This window comes from Mirounga angustirostris, unplaced genomic scaffold (assembly GCF_029215605.1).
Source record: "Mirounga angustirostris isolate CCGP_5_RB_7025 unplaced genomic scaffold, mMirAng1.0.hap1 SCAF_11, whole genome shotgun sequence".
Lineage (NCBI taxonomy): Eukaryota > Metazoa > Chordata > Mammalia > Carnivora > Phocidae > Mirounga > Mirounga angustirostris.
The window spans coordinates 105,914,524-105,935,073 of NW_026991719.1; the positions used below are offsets into that span (position 1 = coordinate 105,914,524).

A 20,550-nucleotide genomic window follows, 5' to 3' on the forward strand; every position below is an offset into this window, starting at 1 on the left:
CTGACATTTTTGAAGAGTAGAGGCCCAGTATTTTATAGACCGTTCCTCAGTTTTGGTTTGTCTGATGTTTCCATATGGTTAGATTCAGGTTATGCATTCCCAGCCAGAAAACTACATAAGCAATGTGTCCTACTCAGAGCACCACATTTTGAGGACAAAATGTCTGCCTATGATATTGGTTTTGATCATCTGGTCAAGGCTTTGTCCAGTTCTTCCACTGTATAGTTATTCTTTTTCACTTCATAACTAAAAGTCTTCTATGATGAGACACTTGGGGACTATGCATATATCTAGCTCTTCATCAAAATCCCCCCGCCAAAGTTAGCACCAGTTAATGATTCTTGCCTGAACCCTACTATATTATGATGGCAGCAAAATGATGATTTCCCAGCTCTACACTCCCTCCACATAAATCAGTTGGCGTTCTACTATAAGGAATCCTTTCTCCCCAATTTATTTGTTTATTTATTACTGGTGCACAATTTAATGGTTCCTACACCTGGCTCTGCTATTCACAATAGGGGGTGGCTAAAATATTATGGTAAAATGGGGTGCCTGGGTGGCTCAGTCGGTTAAGCATTGGACTCTTGGTTTTGGCTCAGGTTATGATCTCAGGGTCACTAGATCAAGCCCCACATAGGGCTCCACGCTCAGCACAGAGTCTGCTTGAGATTCTCACCACCACCCCCGCTCCTCCCTTTGCTGTCAAATAAATAAATAAAATATTTAAAATATTATGATAGAAGCCAGTGGAGGTTCCAAATATATGCAAAAGTGTTTTGACACTTTACGAGAGAAACAAGGCATGCACATCTGGAGATAAAAGGAAAAAACTAGTAAACCTATAGGAAGTCCTGGTGGTGGGTTAAATCAGATATAATGCCCATTAAAAATGCAGCCAACTATTCATAGTAATAAACCTGAAATCCAAACAAAAGTACTTTGCTGTTTGCTTGAAAGCACTGTACCTATTTACATGTAGCATCTCAATTTTCAACCACCAGCCCAGCAAGGATTATTTCAAGAACCTAGTTTTGTCCAAAAAAAAAAAAATGCATTCAGCTAAATGCATCTTGACAGTTAGATTATTCACAGCTCCAGAAATAGATAGGCTTTCTTGAGGTGGGTTTGCTGAGAATGAGGGATTGGACTACAGGAGGTGGTAATTAATCTGATAAAAATCGCTCAAACTGTGAAAAAATTAATCCTGCTGAGATTTCAGGGTATGTTAGCAGTTCAGTTAGGGTTTGTGCAAACCATACCAGCAACACTGAAATACTTTAACAATCAAGAGCTGCTGAGGCCCAGGGAAGACTTTATTATCAATAAATTTAAAAATCAGGACTGCAAATCCAAAGAGTGCTTTACACATCAGTGGATTTAGATTCGGGTTGAAATAAGTCATGTGAGGAATATGCATCAAATTTCTTCATTAAAGCACACAGAGAAGGCCATCTCTTTTCCCAAGTGCTTTTTTTTTCCCTCCTATTTTACCCCCTCCCCAAAAGCATACTCAAATGTGAGTCTGCTTTGGTCACAGCTAGGTCTGGACAGACCAAGTAAGTTTGGGGTTACCTTCTCTCTGCTGCCCCCTCACATAAAGAGGCTCCAAAAAATGATTTCCTTATATTTTCTGAAACTGAAAATCCCAATTATGGTAAACAAGGCTGATACCAGCTTTGCCTCATTCTGTCTTACAAAGATTTTTGTGCTGCCTCAGAATGTAAAAAGTTGTAAGGGAGATACGCTTTGCATGAGAAAATGTTGGAATATTTTCGGAGTGTCAATAGTTAAGGGGTCTAAGAGGACAGTTTTTAAAAAGATCTCATTCAAGAAAATTCAGAACACAGAGCTGATGTACAAATATAAAACAACAGGGATTTCTTGGCACTCATTAAAGTTTGATTGAGTTTTTAAGCCTTTTTGGAAAAAGAACAGATGCTTTTAAGGTAATAACTGTAACTGGTTTACATAAAGGATTCAGGTTCTAAAAGATACAAGTGAATTCCCTAATTTCAAACCATATGATGGGTCCATTGTTCCATCAAAATGACTCTTTTGCATCAACAAAGCCTGACTTCCCGAGTTCATCCACCATGAGAACCTTAAACAATTTGTTGGTAACCAACTAGTTAATCAAGTCCCTTCTTGGGAGAATTTAAGTTTCAGTTCCTGGAAGGTCCAAAGCAGAGGAATACTGGCTGTTGTGCACAAACCACCCACAGGATGCTTTAAAGGACTCTTGACATGTTGGAGACATTAGATTCAAATTTACTATTAAGCTGCTGTAATATTGTTCAATTTCTGAAATGATTTTGTGATCTTTAGAACGATGGGATTTCTCATATAGCTCTTTGGCCTTGAAACATACTTATTCACAACATTTGTCATATGCAGCAACATTCAGGTACAGCAGAGTAAATAGGTTTAAAACAGTGCGTTCTGCCTGCTGGAATGCTTTATCATTATACTTTGGCATCCTCAAATGCAATAAATGTGGAAATTTGGAATTGAAGGGCTTGATTTCCAGTCTCATTGGCCTCTCTCCCTTTGAATTAATGTGGTGCCATTGAGTTCAGCAATAAAGCATCTCATGCTAACAGAGAGAAAATATCAACTTTCTTCCTGTGCATATGTGAATTTGGCAAAATATCAGTAAGAAGGCAATATAAAAGTAAAAATTATTTAGCCATCATGAATATTAGAAGGTGAATTTGATGCATAACTAACACCCTGCAGAATTTGTGGTTCTGGCATATTGGGGGAGGTAAGACATTAATTGAGTTAAGCTTTGGAAGAAAACACTTTTTCTAGTGATAAAAGCAAAGTAGTATTCTGGATGCTTTTCTCTAAGTAATATTACATTTAAATCACCTTATCATCATCATCATCATCAACAAAGAATTGCTGCTTAAAATTTCCTGTTTCTAGGCATGCATAGTATAGAGAAGGGATTATACATATTCTCCCATTCTTAGCTCTAGTGTCTTGCCTGGTTCCTCTCCTCTCTCGTTGTGCCACTCCCTTGGCTAAAGCCATTTGCAAAATGAGCCACAAGCTTGGGACCAACATGTTCCTTATCCCTGCTCCAACCATGCAGGGCAAAAAATGCTAATTATCCCCAACTTACATTTCCCCTTCTTCCAGTTTTAAAGCCACCCGATCCAGATGCCACCAGGCTTCCAACTCACCAAATATCTTGTGTTTGTGCATTCTTTCTGCTTCTAAACTCTGCAGTGCTCTTCTCCTCTGTTCCAGGAAAATTATGCCCTTGACAGATCTCCTGATGCTGGCCATCTACCTGAACTGCTTCCTGTTGCCTGTACTAGATTTTTCTGGACATGAAGCTGAATCCATTACTGAGTTGGGATCTCCCAGACATGTTGGTTTAGTTTCCAGTTCCAGATCTTTCTTGCCCTGGCCCATCTTGCTGCCTTCTAAAACATCTAACACTGTTTCACACATTTACCACTTAACCATACCCTGACTTGTTCATGACCAACTATTTACTTCATGTACTCTGGAATAAAGTCAGTTCCTTACTTTTCCTCTAACACCACCTTCTGATGGGCAGAAAGAACCATTTATATACAGGTCATGAGAGACTATAGACTCTGAGAAACAAACTGAGGGTTCTAGAAGGGAGGGGGTTGAGGGGATGGGTTAGCCTGGTGATGGGTATTAAAGAGGGCATGTACTGAATGGAGCACTGGGTGTTATATGCAAAAAATGAATCATGGAACACTACATCAAAAACTAATGATGTAATGTATGGTGATTAACATAACATAATAAAATTTAAAAATATATACAAAAGGTCAGACTGGGTAGCTCAAGAAAGCCTGTATTTCAGGAAAATTATACTTGTATAAAGTACATTAAAATGTATTTCTAAAATCCCTGAAGGTTATCAAAGGCCAGGACAAGTGAGGCACTGCCCTTGGATGCAAAATGTAAGGAGGTAGCAAAAGACTCAGAATCAAGATAAATAATATTCTAATGCAACCTTTTTTTAAATAAAAAATAAGACAAAATACATGATGAACAAAATATCAACATTTTAAATAAAGACAGGATATTAAATGGCAGTATCTAGCCATATTGGAGCCTGAAGGTAAAAGAAAAAAATCAGCAATATTGATTGTCATAAGTAATGTTCCCTGCCTTCTAAAGATGAAGATCCCAAACAAAATGGAAGCCTGAGTTGTTACACGAGGATGTAAACTAAAGAAGCTCAGAGAAAAGTTAAATTGCTCTCTGTAAGAAAGGAGACAGGTGCCTGGCTGGCTCAGTCGGTAGAGCATGCGACTCTTAATCTCAGGGTCATGAGTTCAAGTCCCACATTGGGCATGGAGCCTACTTAAAATAATAATAATAAACAAAATTAAATAAAAATAAAAATTTAGGGGTGCCTTGGTGGTTCAGTTGGTTAAGCGAACACCTTTGGCTCAGGTCATGATCTCAGGGTCCTGGGATCAAGCCCCACATCAGGATCCCTGCTGGGCGGGAGGCCTGTTCTCCCTCTCCCGCTCCACCTGCTTGTATTCCCTCTCTCGCTGTCTCTCTCTCTCTGGCAAATAAATAAATAAATAAATAAAATCTTTAAAAAATAATAATAAAATGAAAATTAAAAAAAAAACAAGGAGAGCGGAGCAAGATGGCGGAGGAGTAGGAGACCTAGATTTCGTCTGGTCTCAGGAATTCAGCTGGATAGGGATCAAACCATTCTGAACACCTACAAACTCAACAGGAGATCGAAGAAAAGAATAGCAACAACTCTCTGAACAGAAAAGCGACCACTTTCTGGAAGGTAGGACTTGCAGAGAAGTGAATCCGAGGCGATATTCGGGAGGATAGACGGCGGGGGAGGGGCCTGGGTTGGCTGAGGGTTAGAGAAACCCTTTCTGGAGAAGTAAAAGAACTAAAATCTAACCAAGTCGAAATCAAAAGGCTATTAATGAGGTGCAATCAAATATGGGGGCGCTAACTGCTAGGATAAATGAGGCAGAAGAGAGAATCAGTGATATAGAAGACCAAATGACGGAAAATAAAGAAGCTGAGAAAAAGAGAGATAAACAACTACTGGATCACGAGGGCAGAATTCGAGAGATAAACGATACCATAAGACGAAACAACATTAGAATAATTGGGATCCCAGAAGAAGAAGAAAGAGAGAGAGGGGCAGAAGGTATAATGGAGCAAATTATAGCAGAGAACTTCCCTAATTTGGGGAAGGAAACAGGCATCAAAATCGAGGAAGCACAGAGAACCCCTCTCAAAATCAATAGAAATAGGTCAACACTCCGACATCTAATAGTAAAACTTATGAGTCTCAGAGACAAAGAGAAAATCCTGAAAGCAGCTCGGGAGAAGACATATGTAACCTACAATGGTAGAAACATTAGATTGGCAACACACCTATCCACAGAGACCTGGCAGGCCAGAAAGGACTCGCAGGATATATTCAGAGCACTAAATAAGAAAAATATGCAGCCAAGAATACTCTATCCAGCTAGGCTGTCATTGAAAATACAAGGAGAGATAAAAAGCTTCCAGGACAAACAAAAACTAAAGGAATTTGCAAACACAAAACCAGCCCTACAGGAAATCTTGAAAGGGGTCCTCTAAGCAAAGAGAGAGCCTAAAAGCAACATAGACCAGAAAGGAGCACAAACAATATACAGTAACAGTCACCTTACAGGCAATACAATGGCACTAAATTCCTATCTTTCAATAGTTACCCTGAATGTAAATGGGCTAAAGGCCCCAATCAAAAGACACAGGCTATCAGATTGGATTAAAAAACAAGACCCATCGATATGCTGTCTGCAAGAGACTCATTTTAGACCCAAAGACACCCCCCAGATTGAAAGTGAGGGGGTGGAAAACGATTTACCATGCTAATGGACACCAAAAGAAAGCTGGGGTGGCAATCCTTATATCAGACAAATTAGATTTTAAACCAAAGACTGTAGTAAGAGATGAGGAAGGACACTATATCCTACTTAAAGGGTCTATCCAACAAGAAGATCTAACAATTGTAAATATCTATGCCCCTAACATGGGAGCAGCCAATTATATAAGGCAATTAATAACAGAAGCAAAGAAACACATCGACAACAATACAATAATAGTGGGGGACTCTAACACCCCCCTCACTGAAATGGACAGATCATCTAAGCAAAAGATCAACAAGAAAATAAAGACTTTAAATGACACACTGGACCAAATGGACTTCACAGACATATTCAGAACATTCCATCCCAAAGCAACAGAATACACATTCTTCTCTAGTGCCCATGGAACATTCTCCAGAATCGATCACATCCTAGGTCATAAATCAGGCCTCAACCGGTACCAAAAGATTGGGATCATTCCCTGCCTATTTTCAGACCACAATGCTTTGAAACTAGAACTCAATCACAAGAGGAAAGTCAGAAAGAACTCAAATACATGGAGGCTAAAGAGCATCCTACTGAAGAATGAATGGGTCAACCAGGAAATTAAAGGAGAATTAAAAAAATACATGGAAACCAATGAAAATGAAAACACAACTATTCAAAATCTTTGGGATGCAGCAAAGGCAGTCCTAAGAGGAAAATATATAGCAATACAAGCCTTTCTCAAGAAACAAGAAAGGTCTCAAGTACACAACCTAACCCTACACCTAAAGGAGCTGGAGAAAGAACAGCAAATAAAGCCTAAACCCAGCAGGGGAAGAGAAATAATAAAAGATCAGAGCAGAAATCAATGAAATAGAAACTAAAAGAACAGTAGAACAGATCAACGAAACTAGGAGCTGGTTCTTTGAAAGAATTAACAAGATTGATAAACCCCTGGCCGACTTATCAAAAAGAAAAGAGAAATGACCCAAATCAACGAAATCATGAATGAAAGAGGAGAGATCACAACCAGCACCAAAGAAATACAAACAATTATAAGAACATATTATGAGCAACTCTATGCCAGCAAATTAGATAACCTGGAAGAAATGGATGCATTCCTAGAGATGTATCAACTACCAAAACTGAACCAGGAAGAAATAGAAAACCTGAACAGACCTATAACCACTAAGGAAATTGAAGCAGTCATCAAAAATCTCCCCCCCCCCCCAAAAAAAAGCCCAGGGCCAGATGGCTTCCCAGGGGAATTCTACCAAACATTTCAAGAAGAATTAATACCTATTCTTCTGAAACTGTTCCAAAAAAATAGAAATGGAAGGAAAACTTCCAAACTCATTTTATGAGGCCAGCATTACCTTGATCCCAAAACCAGACAAAGACCCCATTAAAAGGAGAATTACAGACCCATATCCCTGATGAACATGGATGCAAAAATTCTCACCAAAATACTAGCCAATAGGATCCAACAGTACATTAAAAGGCTTATTCACCACGACCAAGTGGGATTTATCCCTGGGCTGCAAGGTTGGTTCAACATCTGCAAATCAATCAACATGATACAATACATTAACAAAAGAAAGAACAAGAATCATATGATCCTCTCAATAGATGCAGAAAAAGCTTTTGACAAAGTACAGCATCCTTTCTTGATCAAAACTCTTCAGAGTATAGGCATAGAGGGTACATACCTCAATATCATAAAAGCCATCTATGAAAAACCTACAGCAAATATCATTCTCAATGGGGAAAAACTGATAGCTTTCCCCCTAAGGTCAGGAACATGGCAGGGATGTCAGTATCACCACTGCTATTCGACATAGTACTACAAGTCCTAGCCACAGCAATCAGACAACAAAAAGAAATCAAAGGCATCCAAATTGGCAAAGAAGAAGTCAAACTCTCACTCTTTGCAGATGATATGATACTTTATGTGGAAAACCCAAAAGACTCCACCCCAAAACTGCTAGAACTCATACAGGAATTCAGTAAAGTGGCAGGATATAAAATCAATGCACAGAAGTCAGTGGCATTCCTATACACCAACAACAAGACAGAAGAAACAGAAATTAAGGAGTCGATCCCATTTACAACTGCACTGCAAACCATAAGATACCTAGGAATAAATCTAACCAAAGAGGCAAAGGATCTGTACTCAGAAAACTATAAAATACTCATGAAGGAAATTGAGGAAGTCACAAAGAAATGGAAAAATGTTCCATGCCCATGGATTGGAAGAACAAATATTGTGAAGATGTCAATGCTACCTAGAGCAATCTACACATTCAATGCAATCCCCATCAAAATACCATCCACTTTTTTCAAAGAAATGGAACAAATAATCCTAAAATTTGTATGGAACCAGGAAAGACCCCGAATCGCCAGAGGAATGTTGAAAAAGAAAAGCAAAGCTGGTGGCATCACAATTCTGGACTTCCAGCTCTATCACAAAGCTGTCATCAACAAGACAGTATGGTACTGGCACAAAAACAGACACATAGATCAATGGAACAGAATAGAGAGCCCAGAAATGGACCCTCAACTCTATGGTCAACTCATCTTTGACAAAGCAGGAAAGAATGTCCAATGGAAAAAAGACAGTCTCTTCAACAAATGGTGTTGGGAAAATTGCATAGCCACATGCAGAAGAATGAAACTGGACCATTTCCTTACACCACACACAAAAATAGACTCCAAATGGTTGAAAGACCTCAATGTGAGACAGGAGTCCATCCAAATCCTAAAGGAGAACACAGGCAGCAACTTCTTCGACCTCAGCTGCAGCAACTTCTTCCTAGATACATCGCCAAAGGCAAGGGAAGCAAGGGCAAAAATGAACTATTGGGACTTCATCAAGATAAAAAGCTTTTGCACAGCAAAAGAAACAGTCAACAAAACCAAAAGACAACTGACAGAATGGGAGAAGATATTTGCAAATGACATATCAGATAAAGGGCTAGTATCCAAAATCTATAAAGAACTCATCAAAGAATCCAATGAAGAAATGGGCAGAAGACATGAACAGACATTTTTCCAAAGAAGACATCCAAATGGCCAACAGACACATGAAAAAGAGCTCAATATCGCTCGGCATCAGGGAAATCCAAATCAAAACCTCAATGAGATACTACCTCACACCAGTCAGAATGGCTAAAATTAACAAGTCAGGAAATGACAGATGTTGGCGGGGATGCAGAGAAAGGGGAACCCTCCTACACTGTTGGTGGGAATGCAAGCTGGTGCAGCCACTCTGGAAAACAGTATGGAGGTTCCTCAAAAAGTTGAAAATAGAGCTACCATACGATCCAGCAATTGCACTACTGGGTATTTACCCCAAAGATACAAATGTAGTGATCTGAAGGGATACGTGCACACTGATGTTTATAGCAGCAATGTCCACAATAGCCAAACTGTGGAAAGAGCCAAGATGTCCATCGACAGATGAATGGATAAAGAAGAAGTGGTGTATATGTACAATGGAGTATTATGCAGCCATCAAAAGGAATGAGATCTTGCCATTTGCAACAACATGGATGGACCTGGAGGGTATTATGCTGAGCGAAATAAGTCAAACAGAGAAAGACATTATCATATGACCCCACTGATATGAGGAATTCTTAATCTCAGGAAACAAACTGAGGGTTGCTGGAGTGGGGGGTGGGGTGGGAGGGATGGGGTGACTGGATGATAGACACTGGGGAGGGTATGTGCTCTGGTAAGCGCTGTGAATTGTGCAAGACTGTTGAATCTCAGATCTGTACCTCTGAAACAAATAATGCAGTATATGTTAAGAAAAAAAAAAGAAGAAGATAGCAGGAGGGGAAGAATGAAGGGGGGGAATCGGAAGGGTAGACAAACCATGAGAGATGATGGACTCTGAAAAACAAACTGAGGGTTCTAGAGGGGAGGGGGGTGGGAGGATGGGTTAGCCTGGTGACGGGTATTAAAGAGGGCACGTTCTGCATGGAGCACTGGGTGTTATGTACAAACAATGAATCATGGAACACTACATCAAAAACTAATGATGTAATGTATGGGGATGAACAGAACAATAAAAAAATTTTTAAAAAACAACAACAACAACAGAAAGGGGATAGAAGTAAAATAGAATGTAGGAGGAGGTAAGAGAGCAGAGGAACTGAGGAGACAGGCAGAGTAAAGTAAGAAAGAGGGGAAAGACCTAAGGAGAGTTAGAGACTTTGGGAGAGATATGTCCAATGAAGGAATCAGATTCAATTTTACTCTGTAGTGTGAAATGTAACCAGGTCTTCCATTCCCCCATGAAATGTCAGCAAATTGCACATTGCCCATCAGTGGAAGTGGATTTATTTGTGGGATAAATGACAGAGTGATGAGTCTTATCTCAGGAAAAGCATAGGGCAAAAGAAGAGGCTACCCACAGGGAGTACAGTCTAATCCTTCTTCATCTAATCACTCACAAAGTTCTAGTAATGCTACCTCTTAAATATTTCTTTAATCTGTCTACTTTTTTCCATCTATACTGCAATTATCACCTTAGATCATCATCTTTCACCTTAACCATTGCACTAACCTTCTAACTGATCAAGGTTTCACCCCCCCCTGCTCTCCACTTCATTCCCCATGCTGCAGTTCATTTCTAAAAACCTCATGTCACTCCCACTGCTCCTAGGATAAAGTTAAAATAGTTCAACGTGGCTTTCAAAGCCCTTCAGAATCTCACCCTGCTATTATCTTTTACCATACCCCATTATAATCAATGCACCAGCTACAGTAGACTTCTTCAGGTTATTTGAATGAATACACTATGATAAAGTCGGGAAAATTAAAAAGGCATAAAGGTAGTATTTGAATGAATGCACTATGATAAAGTGGGGAAAATTAAAAAGCATAAAGGTAGCACATAGGAAACAAGTTGCAAATTCAAGAGCTATACCTCAAAATTATAATAATTAAAGGAACAGTAGGATAAATGGAAGCTAATCAAGTCTAAGATCTGCTTCATTACCCAAACTATACCCAAAGACATTCATTTGGTTTATGGTATATCATTTTTTCCTGTTCCATTCTGTAGTCCAAGTCACCAATAGTATGATATTGAAATAGACATTAAGTTTTTTGGCTTTGACTGAATTATAAATGTCCCATATAAAGATGGAACTCTGGTTATTATATCAACAGCACAGAAGAAACATTAATAAATTCTTTAATCAAAATCTTATTTACATTTCTTTTGTGAAATATTCATTTCTCTGCTTCAAACAAGATGCATTACTTTCATTAAATTCATCAATACCCATTAGTAATGGATAATATGTTTGAACTTTCCATATCCTTAGACTGACCACAGAGACAGATGCTCCACAAATACTGGCATGCTCTCATCTAAAAATCAAGGTGAAGGGTCTATCTAAAGCTGACAAAAGCCTATTCTTCTCAATAGAGGTATAAACTGAGCTTAGACATATGGATTTTCTGATTGTTCTCTTTTCCTTACAGTTTTGTTGCTCTTGGATCTGGAAACTGACCTAAATTCTATGCTATGCTGTCCAATATGGTAGCCACTAGCTCACAAGGCAATTTAATTTTAAATTAATTACAATTAAATAAAATTTAAGAGCGCCTGGGTGGCTCAGTCGGTTAAGCAACTGCCTTCGGCTCAGGTCATGATCCTGGAGTCCCGGGATTGAGTCCCGCATCGGGCTCCCTGCTCGGCGGGGAGTCTGCTTCTCCCTCTGACCCTCCCCCCTCTCATGCTCTCTCTATCTCATTCTCTCTCTCAAATAAATAAATAAAATCTTTAAAAAAATAAATAGATAAAAAATAAAATTTAAAGTTAAGTTCCTTAGTCACACTACCCACGTTTCAAGTGCTCAATAGCCATAGGTTGTCCGTGGCTACTGTATTGGACAATGCAGATACAGGACATTTCCATCATTACAGAAAATTCTATTGGACAGAGCTGCTCCCATACATTCCAAAGCCTCCACATCCCCTGCCCCAGTACAGGGATCAAAGGGAGCTCTAATTTCTCGGTTCCCCCTCTCTCCACATTCTGAAAGATTTAGATTTTTTTTTAAATCCCCTATTACAACCCAGCCTAAGTCAAAGTGGAGACTCTGACAATTTTATTACTACCTTATCAAGTCACTTCATGATTTTTAAGAAATTATTATTCTAAAAACCCATTTATCCAGACCAGAATTGGTAGCTGTATGAAGTCTATTAATTTAATAGAAACTGACTTCCAGCACATGGTTCCTGGCTTCCTTGCCCCCTAATGTGCTCTGTACCCAGCAGCACTCACAGTATACATCCTTTCCAAGAAAGTTTCCTTCCATCAGCCACATTCACAGACCCATTTAAAATCATGTTAAGGCATTTGCTTTATGTTCTCACAGTCACAGGAAATTACCTCTTTCACTTGAGTTTCATTTTTTCCCTTCCATTTTTTTTAAAAAAAGGCTGTCTCCCATGGCAATAAGGCATTTGTGCTCTCTGCAGTTGGATGATTGGAGAAGAAACACTGACAGGCATATTGCTATATCAGTAATGCACTGCCCTTCACAGACAAAAGGCACAGCTACTGACCCACCTCTAGTAAAGCACAAGCCTTGAACTGGGTCTCCAGTGGTGAGAATGGGTTTGCCTTAACCCATCTGATAATGATCATTTGTGTAATAGCTATCTAGAGTTTAGGTGCCAACTGTGGCCAGAATAGGGCTCAATCTGTGGTAAGGGCCAGGACTTAGCTTTAACTACAGTCAGGAAATGATATTGTGGCTAGAATCAAGGCTCAACTTATATCTGATGCTGATGGTCAGAAAATACATGAGAATTAGGGATTAGTAGTCATGGGTTTTAATTCTCTGACCTAGCAAGGTATAGATAATAATAGTTTTTGGCAGAAATCTACAACTTTCTCCTCTACTCCAAGGATAGTACATTTTTGAGGTGTGTGTGCTGTCAATCTCCCATCACATACCCACAGAGCAGACATCACTAATGGGTCATGGCCTTCTTTCCTGCTGTGTTCAGATGAGGCCTCAAACAACTTCACCTTGCAGTGCTCTATGCAGCCATTACTATCCAATCAGAATTGGCCCCAAATATAAAACCTATTTATCATCTTTGCTCCAGAGAAGTCCATGAACCAAGCAGCAAATTACTCCTGCAAAGAAGACCATTATGATTCTGACCATTTTTTAAGGTGAGAAGAAGGTATGGAACAACTTAAGGGTAAGACCTGAGGCAAATCAAAGTATCAGGCACTCCCCTGATTCAAAGGTGAAGAGTTGGCACAGTCTGAGGAGGGATGGGTAAAAGGCAGGAAAGTGTTATTCCCAGACCAACTGCCCTAGTCCTAACTTTACATACTGTCGGAAGTAACATGGTTTTGTACCAATTGGATATATTTGCACCATTTTCTACCTTTTGCTATATGAGTCACTGAATAGTTTCAGCTCCTTGTTTCTATGAGCAGCCACTGAGGCACCCCCAAAAATAAGATCCAAAAGATTCAACTCATTTTGCCTCTAGAAATGACTTTGACCAACTCAGAGACTGAATCTAGAGTAGCACCATTCTTTTCTGGGCACGCCTTTCAGTCACTGGAAAGCATCTTCCTGAGTTACCTCTTTTCAATTTCAGGACTACACATATGTAATAGATTTACTGTCTTTCCAGAGACTTGGTCCATGATTCCACTGGAAGCTTTAGTTCATCATGCCTGAGAACAAATGGCTGCTATAGTTTTAAGTTCTCAAACTTTCTCCAATCACAATTCCAAAGAATCTCAGTGATGGAAGAACCCTTAAAATTCATCTTGTCTAGCCACCTGTCTATTACTTGAATCTCCTTTCCAGCATCCTCAACAAGCTGTCATTAGGTGATTCTTGGACCATTCCAGAGCCAGAGCCAAACTAACAACCTTTCCCAAGGCATTCATTCCACCAACATCTTTCACTGTACCTTTCCCTATCAGCAGAGTTCCCACTTCTGTATATTTCTTCCTTATATTGTGCCCAAAATCTCTCTCCTGATTTCTTCTACCAATTGGCCCTGCTTCTGCCTCATGATACCTTACAAAAAATGGAATCTGTTTTTTACTTCTGTATGATGGTCTTTCAGATGTCTGAGGACAGTTATCATGACCATCACTGTGCCTTCTCTTCTCCAAGCTAATCAGGCCCTATTCCTATGACTGGTAGCCATCAAGTCTTTTCACCATCCTAGTCATCCTTTTTTATTATTATTATTTTTATTTTTACTAATAAGCCAAGAGCTTTATGATGTAGCAGGCATTTTACAATGAATCCAAGAGAGCCCGTCTTCTCTGGGAAGACAGGATGTCTGTACAAACCCTCAAAGTTTTACTTCAAAAAAACAAGCTCTCCCTTTTACCACAGCCCTTGGATCTGTACCTGCCCAAATTGCCCTCCCCCATTTGATATAGGCAGAGCACACAGGTATACCGACAGAGCTGGCCAGCCACTCCAATAAACAGTTACCACATCAGTTCTGTGTTACTCGTGGACAAAGGCATAGACTACCAGATCCTGCAAAGGATTTAGGAAACAGATGAGTTCTCCCTCCACCTTGAAAATAAAATACACTTTAGCAGATGCATGTCCTGAAATAGTTTAGTTGGGAATTCCTAGGAAGACGGTCCATTGTCAAGCCCTTCTTTATCAGCCTGTACGTCCAAAATTCTTCTCAAGGTAACATGAATCCTTTTACTTTTTTAAAACAGTCTTTCTTCCTGTAAGAACTCTTATAATGGAGCCTAGCCCTCCTACTGCTAATGCCTTTTCATGCCACTGGATTAACACTGCGCTGCTGTTTTCTGTGGGCTTCTCAAACCCTTTATAAACGTACCTCATTAGCAAGTAAATGTCATTTCTGTCCAGTGACTGCACAGCCTGCTCAACTGCACTGCTCTTAAAGTTTGTAAGCACTTTCAGCACCACGTGCTAGGCTCATTCCTTCATGGCTTGATTCTTGGTGTTGACAGGAGAGTTCCATAAGGCTGCATGGAATGCCTGAAGCATGTCCCCTTGCTACAGAAAGCCATCCACCTCGCTAGGGTCCGGGCCTGGCTTGGCTGCTGCCGCTGCCACCTCCTCCTGCTCGTCCACGAATTTGTTCTCGTCAAACTCGTCATTGTCCACCAGATGGAAGCACAAGGACAGCGTGCTCTGGGCCATGGCGGGGACTCGGCGCCCACTCAGCCGGCTCTGCTCCAGGTCCGACCTCTGCTCTACCCCACTCGACACTGGCTCAGGCTTGGGCCTAGTCATCCTTTTTTAAGCATGCTTCGGCTTATCAATCTCCTCAAGTCTCAGAACTGGATGCCTTTAAGTTTGGCTTGATCATAGCTGTTAAGTCAAAGCTGTGATTTTTCTTTCTCTAGCTATTATACTTCTATCCATGTAGTTTTTAAACTTATACTCCTTTCCTTTGGAAATCGTCTCACACTCTTGACTCAGAGAGCTTCCTAATCACTTTTTCCCTCCTTCCCAACAGTTCATCCAATCTATCAAGTCTTCTTTTAAAATACTTCTTGGGTCTCTCCCTTTCTTCCATTCCAATATCTCCCAACTATAATTTGGGCCTAATCACCTCTTCCCTGAATTACTACAGTGGTCTCCTAACTGGTCCTCCTCTCTCTATTCTTTCTCCTATTCCTATTCATCCTCTGGCCTATTGCCACTTCCTAATAAATAATTTTGATGGTAGCTTAGTATAATCATTCAGGGCTTAGACTTTGGAGCTAGACTATGGGTTCAAATCTCAGCTCTACTGTTTATGAGCTCTGTGAGCTCGGGGAATTCACTTAACCTAAAAGAGCATTATTGCATTCATCTTTCAAATATGGCTAATAATGGTATCTATCTCCCAGAGTGGAGTAAATGAGATATCACATACAAGTTAGCCTCAGGCTTGGCGCATAGTAAACATGCAATATGTGTGAACTATTATTATTATATCTGCTGTTATCACCCTGCTGATAAAAAAATCCCCAGTGTTTTCCACTGCCTATCAAAAAAAATTAAATATCTTTTACAGAACATCTGAAGCTATAATGCCAAACTACTATAAACCAGCTTGATTACTTTGAACAAGTTACCTGTTTCTCCACCTATAAAATGAGGGGGACAGATTAAATTATCTCAAATGACCCTTCAAGACCAGACATTCTATAATTCAACCTTTCTAGTCATTTTTCCTTTCATATCCAATTGTACTAATCATAGTTCTTAAAAAAAAAAAAAAAAAAAAAAAAAAAACCTGTCCTTTCCAGCATCCATGTCTTTGCTTATGCCATTTCCTCCGATGGAAATGCCACCCCCCACTTGTCCTTCAAGATGTTGTTCAAATGGTATGCCCTCCATGAATCCTTCAATCAGAAGAGATCACTCTCCTCTCTGAAGTCCAAGAACTATGAGTTTCCTTGGCTCTGTGATACTGTTCACATTCTACCTATGGACATATGTCTTATACCCCCCACCAGACTATAATACAGGTACTGTATCTTTTTCAGCTATGTATTCAGCCCATTGTGTTCAGGCATTGTGTTCAATGCCTCTTACATTGTAGGATATTACAATGCTTATTGAATACTTGAAGAATGAAGCTTTGCTTATATGTGACACAGAGTTTTCATCACTTGATAGTGTATTTACCTTCAACCAATTCATGTTTCTTTGACATATATTTTAAAGAATATTCAGGAACACAAAAAACAAATAATCCAATTTAAAATGGGCAGAGGACCTGAATTCACATTTTTCCAAAGAAGACATACAAATGACTGACAGACACATGAAAAGATACTCAACATCACTCATCATCAGGGAAATGCAAATCAAAACCATAATAAGATATTGCCTGACACATATCAGAATGGCTAAAATAAAAAAGACAAGAAATAACAAGTGTTGGCAAGGATATGGAGAAAGGAACCCTTGTACCCTGTTGGTGGGAATGTAAATTGGTATGGCCACTGTGGAAAACAGTATGGGAGTTCTTCAAAAAATTAAAAATAGAAATACCATATATCAAAAACTAATGATGTCATGTATGGTGATTAACATAATAAAAAAATAGAAATAGCATATGATCCAATAATTCCACTACTGGGTATTTACTCAAAGAAAACAAAAACATGGGCGCCTGGGTGGCTCAGTCGGTTAAGCAACTGCCTTCGGCTCAGGTCATGATCCTGGAGTCCGGGGATCGAGTCCTGCATCGGGCTCCCTGCTCAGCGGGGAGTCTGCTTCTCCCTCTGACCCTCCTCCCTCTCGTGCTCTCTGTCTCTCATTCTCTCTTGCAAATAAATAAATAAAATCTTTAAAAAAAAAAAAAAAGAAAAGAAAACAAAAACACTAATTCAAAGAGATATATGCACCCCTGTGTTTACTGCATCATTATTTACAGTAGCCAAGATATGGAAGTGACCCAAATGTCCATCAGTAGTTGAATGGATAAAGAAGATGTGCTATGTATATACAATGGAATATACTCAGCCATTAAAAAAGGATCAGATTTCTGCCATATGTGACAACACGGATGGATGTAGAGGGTATTAAGCTAAGTGAAATAAGTCAGACATATACCATATGATTTCAGTTATATGTGTAATCTAAAAAACAAAACAAACAAAAAGCAGAAACAGACTCATAAATACAGAGAATAAACTGATGGTTGCTAGAAGGGAGGGGAGTAGGGGATGGGAAAATGGGTGAAGGGGAGTAGGGGAGTAGGAGGTACAGGCTTCTGGTATGGAATGAATAAGCCACAGGGATGAAAGGCAGAGCATAGGGAATATAGTCAATGGTATTGTAATAGTGTTATATAGTGAGAGATGGTAGCTATACTTGTGAGCATAGCATACCATATAGACTTGTTGAATCACTACGTTGTACTCCTGAAACTAATGTAACATTCTGTGTCAACCATCTTTCAATAAGAAAAATATTCAGGAAATCAGCAAATGCCCACCATACCCATGCTGAACACTGGTTGTAAACTCCTTATTCCTTTGGAAACTTCTAATTAGATGTTTAGACAAAAGCACTATTTTTAATAAAATAATTTGTTCCCTAAAAATGAATGTGTCAGAACAGTTAAAGTCTAAGAACTGTAACTATAAAGTCTGGAAACAGTTAAATTCTAGGAAATTGAATAAGCAGAGAACTTAACCAAATCAAGAATGCTGAAAAAACAAGGAAGACCCATCCTCTCACCTAAGGGAAATAGGTGCTGGAGCCTGCTCAGGAAGATGGGCTGAATGCTCCATGAAGATCTCCTGTGACAAACCTCTTTAGCTATAACATCTTCAAATATCAAAATAGTTGAAGTTGTGTCTCCCTCATACACAGGGGAAGTGTGATGAGGGGCAGTGCTCAGAGGTTTCCTTACATAAAGCTCTATCCCACCTGTCAGCTTATCTGACACAAACTCTCAGAAATCCCCACCATTACTCATTTTGTCTTACGATGATACTGCAATCCTTGGTTTCTGATTAGACACTGTAAAAAGGGAAGGAGTATGAAAGACAGCACAGAAGAAACTACTTAAGCTACAATTTTGTCTAAGGCATGAGATGTTATAGAGCTGAGAGTTTTGAGAAACATCTGTAAGTTCCTGTGGGCAGAAATAACCTTGCCTCCACTCCCTTACTATGAGGGGAAGTCCTCCCAACTTTATGTAGCATTCCTTGGAGATGGGATATTTCAGAGTTGGGAGACATTCCTCCATACTCAATATTATCAGTACAAAGCCATAATACATTTTGATATTTGTCAATATGTGACCTCTCAGTCACTTTCCACCCTTCAAAGCACTTTCATATACATTTTTATTTGTTTCAAATACTGGAAATAATGACCAGTCACTCTTCTGAGCACTTAACATGAATTACATCATTTAATCCTTACAAAAAACCCTATGGGGTAGGTGGCTATTATTACCCCCATTTTTAAAATGTGCAGATCAAGACATGGGGAAGTAAATAATTTACCCAAAGTCAGACAGCTAGTAAATGATGAAGCCAATATTTACACTCAAATCTGCCTAACTAGAGTCACCACTGTTTAACAAATATAGCATACATATCATAGTATATTTACACTTTGTAACCTGCCTTTTCACTTAATAAATATTATAGAATCTTCCAATGTCAGTAAATATAACTCTACATTGTCATTTCAAATGCATGTTTAGTATTTCATATAAGGCTGTACCAAAATTTACTTAGTCTCTTATTGATAAAAATTTTGGTTATACCTAGTTTTTCACAATTTTAATATTATAGTGCTAAAAACCTTCAATGTACATAAAATCTTCATGCACATGTATTACTATTTTCTCAGAATAAATTCTCATAACTTTTATGTCACTTTCAGGATGTGACAGGAATGATCTACATAATATTCCAAGGAAAGACTCCAAGGAAAGAGCCAAGCCAATGGCCTTATAAAGTTAAGCACAAATTCCAAAATGAAGATGTGTTTAATGGAGAGTACAGAAAGAAAAAACAAAAGCAAAATAGCAAATATCAAAGAATAAGAAGAATTTATATACAGAGTCAAGGAGATAAGTGAAGAAGAGAAATCTAAAACAAAACTAAAGACAGGACCTATGAACATTTGAGAATGAGTAAGAGAGAAGAATATTGTCTGGTGGTGGCCTTAATGGACAAAATGGACAGATTGACATTGTAAAATGAGAAATTTGGACATGAGGTTCTTTTCAGAATTATTTTTGGAGCAGAGAGAAGGGAGGGACCATGGTCTTATGTTGAGGCACCACTCAAAGGAGAAAGAGACAGCTAATAGAAGAGCTGACATGATGGCTCCAGAAGTGAGCAGCAGGATCCAGTTGTTGAAAAAGAGAAATACTCTCAGCCCTGCCAGTCTCACTGCTGAGTTCAACACAACATTGGAGGACAGAAGTTTCAGCAAAACTTTGAAGGCTGCTGTTTTCAGTGGCACCTGGGAGGAAGGAGAAATGGCCTTCAAGGTGACACAAGGAATCCAGCTGCAGAAGGTGCTGAAACTGGCAGAATTCATACTTCTCAAAGTGCTAGAAACAGCAATAAAGGGATAGGCAATATTTGACTGACAAGTATTAGAATTTCTCTGAAATTCTTTAAATGTCAAAGGCTGTGAAATATGTCTGGATCAAAAAAAAAAGGTTTGGTATATGATTTTCTTCTCAAATTCTTGCAGAGAAATGAAATGCCAGATGTATTGATGAAATCAAAGAATATAGCACATAGCAATGGGTAGGTAAGGGAAGAAAATGAAGTAATAGTGAAGCAAGAAAAGGCTACCTATTATATGTAGAGGTCATACCTCTCTTATGGAAACTGATGCTATGTTTGAAAGAAGCAAAAGTCTAAAGACAAAAAGGGGATGGTTTATATATAACCAGTTAAATATTTTTCAGATGAAATCATTCTGGTAAGATGCACAGAAGGCCAGAGAAGCTAAAATCAGACAAAGTGAAAAGTTATAAATATATAAGTCAAAGGCAGATATGCTAGTACCAAATTCTATAAGTGGTGAAAATTCTTGGCATCTACTTTGTAGGGAAAAAAGACACAGGACTAACTCAGGAAATCAAAATAAAGATCAGAAGAAAATAAAATAAATGTGGAGAATTT

At 39.0% G+C, this 20,550-nt stretch overlaps 1 protein-coding gene and 2 pseudogenes across 6 annotated transcripts in view; 1 reads left to right on the forward strand and 2 right to left on the reverse strand.

The window, feature by feature from the left end:
- The window catches only part of SMARCA1 (SWI/SNF related, matrix associated, actin dependent regulator of chromatin, subfamily a, member 1), a 786,408-nt gene that overhangs the window by 545,607 nt on the left and 220,251 nt on the right, over positions 1-20,550 (reverse strand). The window lies entirely within an intron of this gene.
- Positions 13,098-16,128, reverse strand: LOC123849575 (actin-related protein 2/3 complex subunit 5-like protein; annotated as a pseudogene).
- The window catches only part of LOC123843251 (protein Mpv17-like), a 29,547-nt pseudogene continuing 28,730 nt past the window's right edge, over positions 19,734-20,550 (forward strand).